Source organism: Scyliorhinus torazame, chromosome 14 (assembly GCF_047496885.1).
Source record: "Scyliorhinus torazame isolate Kashiwa2021f chromosome 14, sScyTor2.1, whole genome shotgun sequence".
NCBI classification, from domain to species: Eukaryota; Metazoa; Chordata; class Chondrichthyes; order Carcharhiniformes; family Scyliorhinidae; genus Scyliorhinus; species Scyliorhinus torazame.
In genome coordinates this window covers 210,205,279-210,222,979 of record NC_092720.1, presented here as the reverse complement: position 1 = coordinate 210,222,979, position 17,701 = coordinate 210,205,279, and the positions used below count along the sequence as shown (strand labels likewise).

General features: G+C 49.5%; 1 protein-coding gene and 1 long non-coding RNA gene across 2 annotated transcripts in view; both read left to right on the top strand.

Moving 5' to 3' along the window:
- Positions 1-17,701, top strand: part of LOC140389152 (E3 ubiquitin-protein ligase TRIM69-like) — a 146,144-nt gene that overhangs the window by 51,056 nt on the left and 77,387 nt on the right. The gene's annotated exons all lie outside the window — the stretch shown is intronic.
- LOC140390447 (uncharacterized) lies at positions 2,690-15,507 on the top strand. Its single transcript, XR_011934640.1, has 2 exons — positions 2,690-2,941; positions 14,212-15,507. It is a non-coding gene; the product is annotated as an uncharacterized lncRNA (long non-coding RNA).

The window sequence follows — 17,701 nt, the reverse complement described above, 5'->3', positions numbered from 1 at the left end:
CACCCCTCGATTTTTGGCACCTAGCCCTGAGTGAAACACCTGACCTACCCACCCTTTCCTCAGTCTTACCTGGTCTGCCACCTTCAGGTGTGTCTCCTGGAGCATAACCACATCCGCCTTGAGCCCCTTCAGCTGCGCGAACACGCGGGCCCGCCTTACTGGCCCATTCAGTCCCCTTACATTCCAGGTTATCAGCCGGATTAGGGGGCTACCCGCCCCCCTCCCCCGCCGACTAGCCATGACCCCTCCTCGGCCAGCCACGCGCCCGCATGACACACCCGGCCCGTTCCCCACAGCGGCATACCCCCGTCTTGACCCACCCCACTCGCTCCAGCTCCTCCTTGATCTTAGCAGCATCACCCGCCCCCCCCCCCGCCCCCGGCTAGGACCCATCCTAGCTGGTTTACTCCCCCCATTGCACTTCCGCAAGTCAGCTGACTCCTGCTGACCCCGGCCACTCCCGCCTCCCCTTCGACTCCTCCCATTGTGTGGCACACCCTCCTCTCCCGCTCCCCATTCACAGGCTCTCCCCCCCCGTTCTAAGCGCGGGAAACAAGCCTCGCTTCCCCGCCCCGGTCCCGCCCCCCCCAGTCTTCGGCGCGGGAAAAAAATCCCGCGCTCTCCACCTACCAGGCTCCGCCACCAACCAAAATAGTGCCCAACCCGCCCCATCCACCCTCCTCAACCCGAAAGAAAAAAACACAGAGAAAAAGAAACCCAAAACAATGCAAAGGCCCCCCCCCGAACCAAAAATAGGCATAACATATCCACCGCAGTTCCCAATCGCCCATCCCGACCCTCAGTCTGTGTCCAGCTTCTCGGCCTGAACAAAGGCCCACGCCTCCTCCGGAGACTCAAAATAATGCTGCCGTTCCTTGTAGGTAACCCACAGTCGCGCCGGCTGCAACATGCAGCACCGCCTTCGCTCGATTGTACCCGGCCCTCCTCTTCGCCACCTCCGCACTCCAGTCCTGATATATCCGAACCTCCGCGTTCTCCCACCTGCTGCTCCTCTCCTTCTTGGCCCACCTGAGCACACACTCCCGATCGACGAACCGATGGAACCGCACCAGCACCGCCCACGGAGGCTCGTTAGCCTTGGGCCGCCTCGCCAACACTCTATGGGCCCCTTCCAGCTCCAGGGGCCCCTGGAAGGACCCCGCTCCCATCAGCGAGTTTAACATGGTGACCACATAGGCCCCCACGTCCGACCCCTCCAGCCCCTCCGGGAGGCCCAGAATCCGCAGATTCTTCCGCCTCGACCGATTCTCCATCTCCTCGAGCCGCTCCTGCCATTTCTTGCGGAGCGCCTCGTGCGACTCCACCTTTACCGCCAGGACTAAGATCTCGTCCTCATTGTCAGAGATCTTTTGTTGAGCCTCTTGGATCGCCACCCCCTGGGCCGTCTGTGTCTCCAGCAGCTTATCAATAGAAGCCTTCATCGGCTCTAGCAGGTCCGTTTTAATCTCTCTGAGGCAGCGCTGGCTACCCTCCTGTTGCTCCTCCGCCCACTGCCTCCACGCTGCCTGGTCTCCGCCCGCCGCCATTTTGTCCTTCTTCCCTCCCTTCTTCTGGTCCACCACCACCTTTTTTGTCACCCCGCTCCTAGTTAAAGCCATATACTGACGGGGAACTATTAGTAACTCCTTCCCACACCGGGAAACGTCGAAAAAGTGCCCTTGGGGGCCCTGAAAAGAGCCCAAAAGTCTCGAGAGGGAATCCTTTTGGCAGTGTTCGCTTCACCAATCTGCCCCAAAATGTCTGTGGAAACTCCTGAAAAAGGTCTACGTGTCCGTTCCAGACGGGAGCTGCAGAATGCGTGACCTACTCCTCCATGGCCTTCACCGGAAGCCTCGTCCCCGCTTCTTCAGTGGCCCTGGTGAGATCTTTTCACAGTTGTTCCCTCTGCTGTTAGAATTCACTTTTGATAAAGGCCCTCAGGTCAGTTTGCAGCTTTAAGCTTGCCCTTCCCCCGCTTGCTTGCTGGAAGGGGCCCTGTTTATCCTGATTGCAGCCAAATCTTCCACTGCTTCTGCCGGACCTGGCAGCCAAAAGACATAACACTCCTGGGGGACACCGTCAGGGGAATGCTGCAGTCCTCTTCCCACACCGGGAAATGTCAAACAAATGCCGTGCGGTCCTGCAAAAGAGCCCAAAAGTCCGTTCCAAGCGGGAGCTACCGAATATGCGACCTAGCTCTGCATAGCCGCACCCGGAAGTCGTGAAATGATTCTTTAAACAACACAAAACAATCTGAGAACCACTAGAATAGAAACAGTTTTTCTCAAACTTTACACAGTTCATTATTAAATCCAAGAAGCAGAAACTGAACATGTTGTTTGTGTCGTCACTGAGTGAGGGGGCGGGATTCCTGAAGATGGACAAGCGGATTGGGCAGAGCGCATGTCACTCAGAGTGAGGGAGGTGGTTTCCGGTCACTAGGAAAGCTGATTGGTTGATATTCCAGACACTGAGCAAGTGAGATGGGTTAATGCGGATTGTTGAAGCGGATTCGTCGCTCGTCCTGCCACTCAGACTAAGGGAGGCGGGTTTCCGGAGAATGCGGAAGTGGATTGGTCAAAGTGCCACTCACAAAGAGACCGAGAAACCGAGCGTGGTACGGGAAGTGGATTGGTCAGTTATTCGCCCGCTCACAATGAGGCGGCGGCTCTTCTGGCAACGTAGAAGCCGATTGGCTAACCGACCTGTCACTCAGAGTGCGGAAGGCGAATCCCAGCAGATGGGGAAATGAATTGGTCGGAGCCCCTGTCACTCAGAGTGATGACGTCCTGTTGCTCTCAGCAGAGGTCAGTGCGAGGTCAGTGAAAGTCAGACCTCACCACAGCCTGAAGGCCCCACCCAGCAAGAGTGGTTACTGGGAGATCAAATTGGGAGCCGTCAATGGGAGAAGGAGGCATTGTCCACCCGGTAACAGGCACAGGTAAGAGGGGCTCCCTTTTCATTGAGGGGGGCTGGGGAAGGGGGACTGTCTTTCTCACAAGACCTGAATCTTAAAGAACACATTCTTTAGGAGTTTTCACTGCCCTGAACTGTACAGAATATTGTGTCAGAACTGATGTGTTGGGTAAGCTGGGTCTGTGAGGACTGCGTTTACTGCAGCAGTGAGAGAGACAGGCTTCCAACACTTGAAGAAATGCAACTCGATTTTATTGAACTCTTAACTATCATACATACTTAAACTGTGGGTTGACACTATGCTGACTTGACTGGAGACCTGAGGCTAACCTGACCAGACTATCTTACTACCACATGGTGTGTGTTCTAGTTGCTGCTCAAGGGCTCTGACTGTCTCAGAGGCTGGGTCCCGAGAGAGCGGGAAAACTAGTGCCCTCTGGATTTATAGTGGTTGTGTCCTGTCTGGTGATTGGCTGCTGTGTTCTGTGTGTTCACTGGTCATCCTGTGTGTCAATCACTGCCTGTCTGTGCACCATCATGTACCTGTGTGTATATTATGACAAGAAGAATTCAGTGTCTTTTACACTCAAGGGGTTTGAGGCCAAATTCTCCTTTAAAAGAAATGAAGAAATACAATGGACAGAATTAGCCTGAGAAAGTGGATTAAAATTATTTTCTGTTGTTTCTTGTTCCACCTCCAATAAAGGCTCAATGTCTGTGACATGAAACAGACTGATTTCAACTCAGAAAACCCAAATTTGATTTTTCCTGATCTGATGTACGACAGTTAGCCTCAGTATCCCTAGTTTGAGAATGGGAACATTTAGCCATGATCCCCACTCCTAATAGTGATTCAGTGTCTTGCTGTCAAGAGCCCTGTAATGGACTTAAAGGTAACACATGGTGTTCATAAAGAGCAACCCCCCCTCCCCGCCCCCTGCCCCAGCGTGAATGTTGCAGCCAGTGCACCGCCCTCTCTGTGCATAGAAGCCCAAACTCCCTTCTTCCTCCTTGCCAGCAATTCTGGTGTCTGATTGAGTGTTGGCGGTCCACCTCTAAGGTGGTGTCCGCCAACCTCCGCCTCCCTGTGCCTTACCCTCTAACGATTAGCTTCAGTGTGTCCCATAGCGTGGAAGGGGAAATCTCTTCACTCCTATTAAAGCTCAAATATTCCTCGATGACAGTGAAAGCAGAGAGTTGTGATCAATGGCTTTTTTAAGTTTGGAGGAAGGTTTTTAGTGGAGATCTCCAGGGGTCTGTGTTGAGACCCTTGCTCTTTCTGATATATATATTAATGACTGAGACACTAGTGTCCAGGGCTTGATTTCATAATTTAGAGATAACACAAATATTTGAAGCATTGCTGACTGTGATGAGGATAGTCTTGAACTTCAAAATGAACATTGATATATTTGATTGGGCAGACAAGTGACAAATTAAGTTCAATTCAGAGAAGTGTGAAGTAAATCATTTTGTTAAGAATCATCACAGAATCATCATAGAGTCATCATAGAATTTACAGTGCAGAAGGTGGCCATTCGGCCCACCGAGTCTGCACCGGCCCTTGGAAAGAGCATCCTACCTAAGGTCATATCTCCATGCTATCCCTACACCTCCACCCTTTCCCATCTGTCCTTTTTTTGGACACTAAGGGCAATTTAGCACAGCCAATCCACCTGACCTGCACATCTTTGGACTGTGGGAGGAAACCGGAGCACCCGGAGGAAACCCACGAATATAGATAGACAGTCTAAACTAAAGGGAGAAACTGTAAAGGAAGTTTAGGAACAGAGGGACCTTGGTGTCCATGTAAGTAAGTGATAATATGAAAGGACAGTGGCAGGTAAAATAAAGGAAAATCCTGAGTTGCTTTACAAGTCCATTTAAGGGTAAAAGGGTAACTAGGGAAAGAATTAAGGACCTGAGTGGTAATTTGTGTGTGGAGCAGGAGGACATAGGTAGGGTTCTAAATGTGTCCATGTTTGCTCGTGAAAGTGACGTGTGGGTACAGAAATCAGGGAGAACGACTGTGATTAAAATCAAAGAAGTTAACATCGATTCTGAGTGATCTGGCAGACTTAGAAATTGTCAAATCTCCAGAGCCAGATGAAATGTATCCCAGACTTTTGAATGAGGCAAGGGAGGAAATAAAGGCGCTGGCAATAATTTTCAATTCCGCTCTGGCAACAGAAGAGGTGCCAGAGGACTGGAGGACAGTCAATGTGGTACCATTATTCAACAAGGGTGGAATGGATAAACCAGGAAACTACAGACTAGCCAGTCTAACATACTGGAGGTAATTCTGAGAGACAGAATTAATCTGTATTTGGAGAGGTAGGAATTAATCAAGAAAGTCAGCATGGTTTTGTTAAGGGCAGGTCATGTCTGACCAACTTCATTGAATTTTTAAAAGAGGGCAATACATCTGATGTAATCTACTTGGACTTCAGCAAGGACTTTGGTAAGATTCCAGACAGGAGACTGATAACGAAGGTAAGAACGAAGAACAATACAGCACAGGAACAAGCCCTTCGGCCATCCAAGCCTGCGCCAACCATGGTTCCTGCCTAAACTAAAACCGTCTGCACTTAGGGAGTCCATATCCTTCCATTCCCACCCTTTCATATATTTGTCTAGATGTCCCTAAAATGCCACTATCGTACCTGCTCCCACCACCTCCCGAGGCAGCGCATTCCACGTATTAACCACCCTCTGTGTAAAAAAAACTTGCCTAGAACATTTGATCTAAATTTTCCCCACACACTTTAAAACCCATGTCCCCGAGTACTTGACTCTCCTACCCTAGAAAAGAGCATCTGACTATCCACGCTGACCATGCCACTCATAATCTTGTAGACATCTATCAGGTCGCCTCTCAACTCCCGTCATTCCAGTGAGAGCAGACCAAGTTCATCTAACCTCTCCTCATAGCTAATGCCCTCCATACCAGGCAACACCCGAGTAAACCGCTTCTGTACCCTCTCCAAAGCATCCACATTCTTCTGGTAGTGTGGCGACCAGAATTGTACACAATATTCCAAGTGAGGCCTAACTAAGGTCCTGTACAGCTGCAACATGACTTGCCAATTTTTATATTGAAACCACGACCGACGAAGTCCGGCATGCCGTATGCCTTCTTCACCACTTTATCCACGTGCCTTGCCACTTCCAGTGATCGCTGGACATGCATGCCCAGATCTCTCTGCCTGTCAGTACTCGCAAGAGTTCTTCCATTTATTGTGTAAGAACCCATGGGATCCAAGGAAATTTTGCAAATTTAATCCAAAATTGGCTGAGTGGCAGGAAGCAGAGGATGATGGGCGAGGAGTATTTTCCTGACTGGAATCCTGTGTCCAGTAGGGTCCGAAGGGATCAATGTTGGGGCCCTTGCTGTTTGTGGTTTGCATATAGATTTAGACTTGAATGTAGGAGGGTTGATCAATAAGTTTGCGGATGTTACGGAAATTAGTGGGGCAGTAATTAGTGAGAAGGATAGCCTGAGATTACAGGAGGATATAGATGGACTGGTCAGATGGGCTGATCAGTGGCAAATGGAGTTCAGTCCGGATAAGTGTGAGGTGATGCATTTGTGCAGGACAAACAAGGCAACGGAATACAGGATAAATGGCAGGACCCTGGGACGTACTGAGGATCAGAGGGCCCTTGGTGTGCATGTACACCGGTTTCTTAAGGTAGGAGGGCAGGCGGATACAGTGGGTAAGAAAATATGTCTTATCGGGCGAAGTTTAGAGTTTAATAGGCAGGGAGGTTATGCTGGAACTGTATAAAACATTGATTAGGCCACAGTTAGAGTATTGTGTGCAGTTCTCAAATCCACATTGCAGAAGGAATGTGATCGCACTGGAAAGGGTGCAAAGGAGATTTCCCAGCCTCTTGTCTGGGCTGGAAAGTTTTAGCTATGAAGAGAGATTGGACAGACTGGGGTTGTTTTCCTTGGAATGGAGGGAACTGAGGGGGAACGTAATTGAGATGTATAAAATTCTGAAGAGGATGGGTGGAGTGGACAGGAAGCACCTTTTTCCCTTCGTTGAGGGATCAGTGACCAGGGGGCAGAGCTTTAAGGTAATTGGCAGAAGGTTCAGAGGGGATGTGAGGAAAACCTTTCCACCCAGAGGCTGGTGCGAGTCGGGAACTCACTGCCTGAAAACCTGGTGGAGGCAGAGACCCTCATAACATTTACAAAGTATTTATTTTTAAAAAAATATATGTTTTATTCGAGATTTTTGGCCAAACATAACAGTACGTAGTGTTTCTCTTACACAGCAATAAAGCAATATAAATAACAGTGGCCAGTTTTAAACAAATAGATAAATAATATATAAACAAAAACAAAACTGAATGACAACTGCCTTGTTCAAAATAAATACTCTCCAAAAATACAATCCAGCAATCCAACATACAATTACCTATAACAACTACCTATACATATTATACATATACAATAACATCTCTGAGAATCCGTTCGATTCCTCCCGCCCCCCCCCCCCCCCCCCCCCCTGGGTTGCTGCTGTTGTCTACTTCTTTTCCATTCCCTCTATCTTTCTGTGAGGTAATCGACGAACGGTTGCCACCGCCTGGTGAACCCCTTAACGCAAACTTAATCCATTCTAACTTTATAAACCCTGCCATGTCGTTTATCCAGGTCTCCACACCCAGGGGTTTGGCTTCCTTCCACATTAACAATATCCTGCGCCGGGCTACGAGGGACGCAAAGGCCAACACGTCAGCTTCTCTCGCCTCCTGCACTCCCGGCTCTTCTGCAACCCCAAATATAGCCAACCCCCAGCTTGGTTCGACCCGGACCCCCACCACCTTCGAAAGCACCTTTGCCACCCCCACCCAGAACCCCTGTAGTGCCGGACATGACCAGAACATGTGGGTGTGATTCGCTGGGCCTCTCGAGCATCTCGCACACCTATCCTCTACCCCAAAAAATTTACTGAGCCGTGCTCCTGTCATATGCGCCCTGTGTAACACCTTAAATTGTATCAGGCTTAACCTGGCACACGAGGACGATGAGTTTACCCTACGTAGGGCATCAGCCCACAGCCCCTCCTCAATCTCCTCCCCCAGCTCCCCTTCCCACTTCCCTTTCAGGTCATCCACCATGATCTCCCCCTCGTCCCTCATTTCCCTGTATATATCCGACACCCTACCATCCCCCACCCATGTCCCTGAGATCACTCTATCCTGCACCTCCTGAGTCGGGAACTGCGGGAATTCCCTCACCTGTTGCCTCGCGAAAGCCCTCAATTGCATGTACCAAAATGCATTCCCTTGGGGCAACCCATATTTTTCGGTCAGCGCTCCCAGACTCGCAAACGTCCCATCTACAAACAGATCTCTCAGTTGTACTACCCCAGCTCTTTGCCATGCTCCAAATCCCCCATCCATTCTCCCCGGAACAAACCTATGATTGTTTCTTATCGGGGACTGCACCGAGGCTCCCGTCCTTCCCCTATGCCGTCTCCACTGCCCCAAAATTTTCAATGTAGCCACCACCACCGGGCTTGTGGTGTATTTCTTCGGTGAGAACGGCAACGGCGCTGTCACCATTGCTTGTAGGCTAGTCCCCCTGCAGGACGCCCTCTCCAATCTCTTCCACGCCGCTCCCTCCTCTTCTCCCATCCACTTACATACCATTGAAACATTGGCGGCCCAGTAGTACTCACTTAGGCTCAGTAGTGCCAGCCCCCCCCCCCTGTACCTACTACGCTGCAAGAATCCTCTCCTCGCTCTCGGGGTCTTCCCAGCCCACACAAAACTCATAATACTCTTCTCGATTCTTTTGAAAAAAGCCTTCGTGATCACCACCGGGAGGCACTGAAACACAAAGAGGAATCTCGGGAGGACCACCATTTTAACCGCCTGCACCCTCCCTGCCAGTGACAGGGACACCGTGTCCCATCTCTTAAAGTCCTCCTCCATCTGTTCCACCAACCGCGTTAAATTAAGCCTGTGTAATGTACCCCAATTCTTGGCTATCTGGATCCCCAAGTACCGGAAGTCCCTTGTTACCTTCCTCAAAGGTAAATCCTCTATCTCTCTGCTCTGCTCCCCTGGATGCACCACAAACACCTCACTTTTCCCCATGTTCAGTTTGTACCCTGAAAAATCCCCAAACTCCCCCAAGTATCCGCATTATCTCTGGCATCCACTCCGCCGGGTCCGCCACATATAGCAACAAATCATTCGCATACAAAGATACCCGGTATTCTTCTCCCCCCTGAGTACTCCCCTCCACTTCCTGGAACCCCTCAATGCTATGGCCAGGGGTTCAATTGCCAGTGCAAACAATAACGGAGACAGAGGACATCCCTGCCTCGTCCCTCTATGGAGCCGAAAATAGTCAGACCCCCGTCCATTCGTGACCACGCTCACCATCGGGGCCCTATACAGCAACTGTACCCACCTGATATACCCATCCCCAAAACCAAATCTCCTCATCACCTCCCACAAATAATCCCACTCCACTCTATCAAATGCTTTCTCGGCATCCATCGCCACCACTATCCCCACTTCCCCCTCTAGTGGGGGCATCATCATTACCCCTAGCAGCCTCCGTATATTTGTATTCAGCTGTCTCCCCTTCACAAACCCAGTTTGGTCCTCATGAACCCCCCCCCCGGGACACAATCCTCTATCCTCATTGCCATTACCTTGGCCAGAATCTTAGCATCCACATTCAGGAGGGAAATTGGCCTGTAGGACCCGCATTGCAGCGGGTCTTTTTCCTTCCTTAGGAGGAGCGATATCGTTGCCTCTGACATAGTCGGGGGCAACTGTCCCCTTTCCTTCGCCTCATTAAAGGTTCTCATCAGTAGCGGGGCCAGCAAGTCCATATATTTCCTATAGAATTCAACTGGGAATCCGTCTGGTCCCGAGGCCTTCCCCGCCTGCATACTCCCAATCCCTTTCACCACTTCCTCCGTCTCAATCTGTGCTCCAAGTCCCACCCTCTCCTGCTCCTCCACCTTGGGAAATTCCAGCTGATCCAGAAAGCACATCATTCTCTCCTTCCCATCCGGGTGCTGAGCTTCATATAATCTTTCGTAAAATGCATTGAACACTCCATTCACTCTCTCCGCTCCCCGCTCCATCTCTCCCTCTTCATCTCTCACCCCCCCCCCCCCCATCTCCCTGGCTGCTCCCCTTTTCCTCAGTTGGTGGGCCAGCAACCTGCTTGCCTTCTCCCCGTATTCGTACTGTACACCCTGTGCCTTCCTCCATTGTGCCTCTGCCTTACCCGTAGTCAACAAGTCAAATTCTACATGTAGCCTTTGCCTTTCCCTGTACAGTCCCTCCTCCGGTGCCTCCGCATATTGTCTGTCCACCCTCAGAAGTTCTTTCAACAACCGCTCCCTTTCCCTACCCTCCTGCTTTCCTCTATGTGCCCTAATAGATATCAGCTTCCCTCTAACCACTGCCTTCAGCACCTCCCAGACCACTCCCACCAGTACCTCCCCATTATCATTGAGTTCCAAGTACCTTTCAATACACCCCCTCACCCTTAAGCACACCCCTTCATCTGCCAATAATCCCATGTCCATTCTCCAGGGTGGACGCTGTTGTTTTTCTTCCCCTATCTTCAGGTCCACCCAATGTGGAGCATGATCCGAAATGGCTATAGCCGTGTACTCCATCCCCGTCACCTTTGGGATCAGTGCCCTTCCCAGAACAAAAAAGTCTATCCGTGAATAAACTTTGTGGACATAGGAGAAAAACGAAAACTCCTTACTCCTAGGTCTACTAAATCTCCAGGGGTCTACTCCTCCCATTTGCTCCATAAAGTCCTTAAGCACCCTAGCTGCAGCCGGCCTCCTTCCGGTCCTGGACCTCGATCTGTCCAGCCCTGGGTCCAGCACCGTATTAAAATCTCCACCCATTATCAACTTCCCCACTTCTAGGTCCGGGATTCGTCCTAACATACGCCTCATAAAGTTGGCATCATCCCAGTTCGGGGCATACACGTTCACTAATCCCACCGCCTCCCCTTGCAATTTGCCACTCACCATCACGTATATGCTCCCACTATCCGCTACTATAGTCTTTGCCTCAAACATTACCCACTTCCCCACTAGTATGGCCACCCCCCTGTTTTTTGCGTCTAGCCCCGAATGAAACACCTGCCCCACCCATCCTTTGCGTAGTCTGACCTGGTCTATCAGCTTCAGATGCGTCTCCTGAAGCATAACCACATCTGCCTTAAGTTTCTTTAGGTGTGCGAGTACCCGTGCCCTCTTAATCGGCCCATTCAGCCCGCTCACATTCCACGTGATCAACCGGGTTTGGGGGCTCTTTAACCCCCCCTTGACGCCTAGCCATCTCCTTTTCCAATCCAGCTCCTCACCCGGTTCCCACGTAGCCGTATCTCCCCAAGCGGCGCCCCCCCGCCCCGACCCCCCCCCCATACCAGCTCCCCCTTCTCCCCAGCAGCAGCAACCCAGTTAACCCCCCCCCCCCCGCTAGATCCCAAACTAGCGTAATTGCACCCCCCATGTTGCTCCCAGAAGTCAGCAAACTCTGGCCGATCTCGGCTTCCCCCCGTGACCTCGGCTCACACTGTGCAAGGCCCCCTCCTTCCTGCTTCCCTGTTCCCGCCGTGATTACCATAGTGTGGGAACAAAGCCTGCGCTTCCCTGTTGGCCCCGCCCCCAATGGCCGGCGCCCTCAGCTCCTCATCCTCCCTCCCCCACGACATGGGGAAGAGAGAAAAGTTACAGGGTCGCAGAATTAACAACTTGGGAAGTCATCTCTTCCCTCTTTTCCCCCCCGTCATCCCACATATTCACCCCCCCCACTTCGTCCCAAACATTCTTTTTATGGCCCGCTCACTCCAGTTTCTCCTCGACAATAAATGTCCACGCCTCATCTGCCGTTTCGAAGTAGTGGTGTTTCCCTTGATGTGTGACCCACAGTCTTGCCGGTTGCAGCATTCCAAATTTAATCTTCCATTTGTGCAGCACCGCCTTGGCCCGATTAAAGCTTGCCCTCCTTCTCGCCACCTCCGCACTCCAATCTTGATATACGCGGATCACCGCGTTCTCCCACCTACTGCTCCGAGTTTTCTTTGCCCATCGGAGGACCATCTCTCTGTCCTTATATCGGAGAAATCTCACCACTATGGCTCGAGGAATTTCTCCAGCCCTCGGTCTTCGCGCCATAACTCGATAGGCTCCCTCCACCTCCTGCGGACCCGTCGGGGCCTCCGATCCCATTAACGAGTGCAGCATCGTGCTCACATATGTCCCGAGGTCCGCCCCTTCTACACCTTCGGGAAGACCAAGAATCCTTAAATTCTTCCTCCTCGCATTATTCTCCAGCACCTCCAGCCTTTCCACACACCTTTTGTGTTGTACCTCGTGCATCTCTGTCTTCACCACCAGGCCCTGTATGTCGTCCTCATACTCAGCAGCCTTTGCCTTCACGACCCGAAGCTCCTGTTCCTGGATCTTTTACTCCTCCTTTAGCCCCTCAATCGCCTGTAATATCGGGGCCAACAGCTCCTTCTTCATCTCCTTTTTGAGTTCTTCCACGCAACGCCGCAGGAACTCTTGTTGGTCAGGGCCCCATATTAAACTGCCTCCTTCCGACGCCATCTTGCTTTGTGCCTGCCTTCCTCGCCGCTGCTCTAGAGGATCCACCGCAATCCGGCCACCTTCCTCTCTTTTTCCATCCGTGTCCAGGGGGGATTCCCTTCTGGATTACAGCACAGTGTTTTTTGCCGTTAAAATTGCCGTTGGGGCTCCTATTAAGAGCCCAAAAGTCCATTCCACCGGGAGCTGCCGAAACGTGCGAATTAGCTGGTCATCGCCGCACCCGGAAGTCTTTACAAAGTATTTAGATGTGCAGTTGTGATGCCAACAGCAATGTCGACACAAGGAGAACACTCGGGACCCTGTTAACCGTGTTCACGTCAGCGGTGAGCTGTTAACGGAGCCTCTTGAAGTTGTAGCTTATAAAATCCAGCAGTGATCAACTGTGGGAGAGTACAGACTGTCTTCACTGGTCATCCTGTCTGTCGAAAATGATGTGACTCCGGTATCTTGGTGAACAAGGTTTTATTTTTATCATTATCGTTATTTATTAGTTCAGTGTTTACTGTTTTGATTATTTGCCACTGAGCTGAAATGTTATTCTTATTCTTTATAATTTTGATCATAAACTTCTGAGATTAGTTTCATTTCTGAAACATTCACTAAATATTCCTACAAACAACTGAAAAGGGCATCAAAATACAAATTTCTCCTGAAAGAACATAAGAACAGCAGCGGGAGGTATTTAACTCTCAAACCTGTTCTGTCTTTCAGTGAGACATTCACTGAGCTACGATCTAACTCCAGATACTCGCCTTTCCCATTAACCTTTGCTTGACAAACATCTCTCTGTCTCAGATTTGAAACTCAATTCGATCCAGCATCAGTTGCCATCTGGGGAAGGGAGTTGCAGACTTCGACCACCCTCTTTAACTTGAAATATTTCCTCATTTCACTCCTGTGAGGTCTGGCTCTCATTTCCTGAATAATCTTCATCTTTTCTTACTTTGTCATTTACTCCTTCCGGCTCCTCCAGTACCTTTTGTCATTTATCTTCAATGTGCACAGACCTGTGTTCAGGTAACTAACTCCATCATCATTCCCACACTCATCACTACCCACAGGCAGGATCTCCCTGCACCTTCCCAACTCCATCTTTATCCTAACCACGTTCTCTAGGATCTGAACTATCCCCTCCACGATAGGGTCTCTTCATTTAATCGAATTATGGGACAGGCTCAGGGGGCTGAATGGCCTCCTCCTGTTCCTGTAGTTTCACATTGTTGTGCCTTTCTCACTGTCTTTACAAGTGTTCTTCCTGGTGTCAGTACGTCCTCTATTATTTTCTGTGTTTGGTTTTCCCCAGCACTTATTCCTGTTTCTTGCTGACCCTGTGCCTGTTGGTAAAAATCGCTGTCACAGTTCTCCAGTGTTTCACCCTCAATATTGAGCACCAGCCCGTCCACTTTGCTGAACCATTACTCGATTATTCCTGTTTTATTCACTCACCTTTTCTAATTCGCTTTCCAATCGCTTCCTTCCATTAATTCACATCCACTCCTGTCCAAGACCCAAAACTTTCCCTTCAGCTTCTTGGCAGCTGAGATCAGCAATTTGCTGAACATTTTACTATTGACTCTCGTCTTCTTTCACGCTGCAAAGTCGAGGATTTTTTACTCTATTTGTGGACGGCCATCAGTTTACTGTGTGCTAACATTTGTGTTTTTGTTTATTTCAGGAGAGTACATCCGACGGCACGTTCTCCAAAAATAACTGAGCAACATTATATAGTAACAGATTGAAGTGTTTGTTTTATTTTCTGCTATTAAATATGTTCGAGATGTGAGGCCAGAATTTCTCCATCAATCTGATGTCTGTGGTTGACTGATACATTTTCACCAAAAGGAAGGATGACAGTGTCACAGGTTTGGTTTAGGGAAATACATCCTGTCACACAGAGGAAATCTTTCGAGGGGAGGGAAATGTGAGATTCGGTTTTGTCTGCAAGGAAGCAAAGAACAAAGTTTCTTTCCTCGCTCCTGGGGTCATGGAGCTGATTTGAGATCAGCGAGATCCCTCCAATTCCGGTTATGTGCTGAAGTGTGGATTGGGATCGATCCCACTCTCTTCTCACTCAGCGATAAGGGCGCTGCCACTGAACTACAACAGACACCGACCACTGGAACCCAGGCAGTTTCCCACCTGTTTCTGGAATGTTTCTCTGCCCAGCAGGTCAGGGGAGATGATGCGATGGATTTCGTGTTGTGGCCGGTTCCTCCCAGACAATTCCATAACACAGGAAGAAGAATAAAATACTGCGGGAGCTGGAAAACTGAAATTAAAAACAAAGATGCTGGAAATACTCAGCAGGTCAGGCAGCATCTGTGGAGACAAATAGAATTAATGTTTCAGCTTTCAAAACACTGATGAAAGGTCATCTTGACCTTCAGTTCCGGAAAATGTGGAATTCTCTCCACCCGCATTTTGGATGTGGATATTGGGACAATTGGAGCTTCCCAGAGTATGAAGGGTTATGGAGTGAAGGTGGGTAAATGGAGTTGGGATAAATTCAATCATGATTCACATTAAAGGTGGAAAAAAATTGAGGGACTGAATGGCCCACTTTGTTCCTATTTTTCTCTGACCAGCTCAGTCCTTCTGGTGAGATATTAAACCACTGCCTCGAGTGGGTGCTTCAGATTCCAAGGTTAGGAAGAGCAGGGGAGTTCTCCCGGTGTCCTGGACAACAGTCTTCCCTCAACCACCATCACAGCGCCAGGGACCCGGGTTCGATTCCCGGCTTGGGACACTGTGCGGAGTCTGCACGTTCTCCCCGTGTCTATGTGGGCTTCCTCCAGGTGCTCCGCTTCCTCCCACAAGTCCTGAAAGACGTGCTTGTTTGGTGAATTGGACATTCTGAATTCTCCCTCAGTTTACCTGATCAGCTGTCTGAGTGTGGCGATTAGGGAATTTTCACAGTAACTTTGTTGCAGTGTTGATGTAAGCCTAACACTAATAAAGATAATTAAAAAGAGTCACGTGGTGTTGACTTCTCATTTCTGTTTATTGGTCTGTGGGATCTTGCTGTGTATAAAGTTGCTGCTGCAATTTCCTATTTATTGGCGGCTCCTGTACTTGTGAGTAATTTATTGAAGGTGCAGTAATTTTCAGGGATGTGTTGAGACTCTGAACTCAAGTCTTTCCTTGTTACAAAGAGCACCGCTGCCACCTGCTGACGGAATGCCGGTGCTGCAGGAAAGAATTTCCCATTAAAAACAGCCCGAGAAATGGGGAGTGTCTTTGAAGGTTCACACACACGATGGGCCGAATGGGCACTTTCCATTGTGACATCATATTGTGATTGATGCGTCACTGAGATTCGGATCGGGTCAAATCCACATTTTCAAAGTTGATTTCAGCTGAAGAGAACAGCGCGCGAGGAACCCAAGACAGAGAGAGCGCGGGAAGAAGCGCGGCTCTGATTGGAGGATCAGACAGGCTCGGCGAGGGCGAGGCTGTACTCAGCATACCGTCACGTGGTGGGAAGCACGCGCGCGAGTGGAGGAGGGGAGCGCGGGAAAGGCCTCGGAGCCCCGGGCTTTGGAAAGTGACAATGTCCCAAATTCAGCTGATTCAGGTTTCTCGCCACATTCTGTCATCCTGAGTCCCACTGATTCACCAGCTCCATTCAAACATTACACACACTGATTGACACCCACACTGCAACATTACATTGTGCTCTTCATCTTCTTATTCCTCTGTTCACATCATTCCTGCCCCAAACACAGGAAACATCTCCAAATTATCACCAAGTTTAGTTGTCAGGCGGCTGTTTTACGGCCCAAAAGTTGACCATTAAAGACACAAAAACAAAAAGTACTGGACAACCTCAGCAAGTTTGACAGCCTCTGGAGAGAGAAGAGAGATAACGTTTCGAGTCTGGGTAACGTTTCGAGTCTGGGTGACTCTTTGTCAAAGCTGGAGAGAACTGGAAATAGGGTCAGATTTATACAGTTGTGGTGGGTGTGGAGTCGTGGGGCTTGATAGAGGGCCTGTGATAGAATTTACAGTGCAGAAGGAGGCCATTCAGCCCATCGAGTCTGCACCGGCTCTTGGAAAGAGCACTCTATCCCAGTAACCTCACCTAACCATTTTGGACATGAAGGGCAATTTATCATGGCCAATCCACCGAACCTGCACATCTTTGGACTGTGGGAGGAAACCGGAACACCCGGAGAAAACCCACGCAAACACGGGGAGAACGTGCAGACTCCGTACAGACCGTGACACAAGTCAGGAATCGAACCTGGGACCCTGGAGCTGTGAAGCTACTGTGCTAACCACTGTGCTGCCCCTAGGTGGAGATTGAAAACGATTCTGCGGACCGGAAGTCAAAGATAATGTAAATGGAGGTGATCAAGGCTAAGAAGGGCTGATAGAAGCACATAAAGAGATTAGAATGTGTTAGTGCCAGAACAAATGTGTTAGTGCCAGCAGTGTGTCAAAGAGCAACTGGGAACCGGGAACAGATGGCCCAAGTGGGGTGGGGGCAGAGGGGGACAATGGTGAGGGATAAACTGATCAATAGAAGAAATGATAATAAATGGATAGAAATAAAAATGGGGTGAAATGTGGAGGAGAGAAATTACAACCTTAAGTTGTTGAACTCAACGTTAAGTCCGGACGGCTGTGCAGAGGGAGTACAATTGACCAGCTATTCGACTGCAGAATACTTCACCTTCATTCTCTTGTGAGACCAGACAAAGACTTTGGAGTTAAAAAAATAGCCTTTATTTTTCAAGCAACAGCGAGGACTTTCGGCATTCCCATTCGGTCACCAACAGCCCTGATTTAATGACAGTACTAATCATTTGGTACTATTTATCTACGTTAAATTATGACTCGATTAAGGTTAGATCGTGCATAGTATATAAAAATAATTAACCAATCATATTAAAGGTCCAACTGTTTAATTAAACTATCCAATCATTACAAAGGCACGTATGTTGTCTCGAAATGAGTAAATATCGGGAGTCCATTAACTGGGGTGCAGCCATCATTCGTGTTTTCTCCCTATTGCTATCAGCAGACATACTGGGCCATTACAATGGTACTTTGTCACACATTGCAGAATAGAGCTTAAATTGTAACAGGCAGTTTCTCTGCCGGAAACTGGCCTCTCAATGATACATTGTGTCCTTGTAATTTCTGTTACACTTTTCAGACGC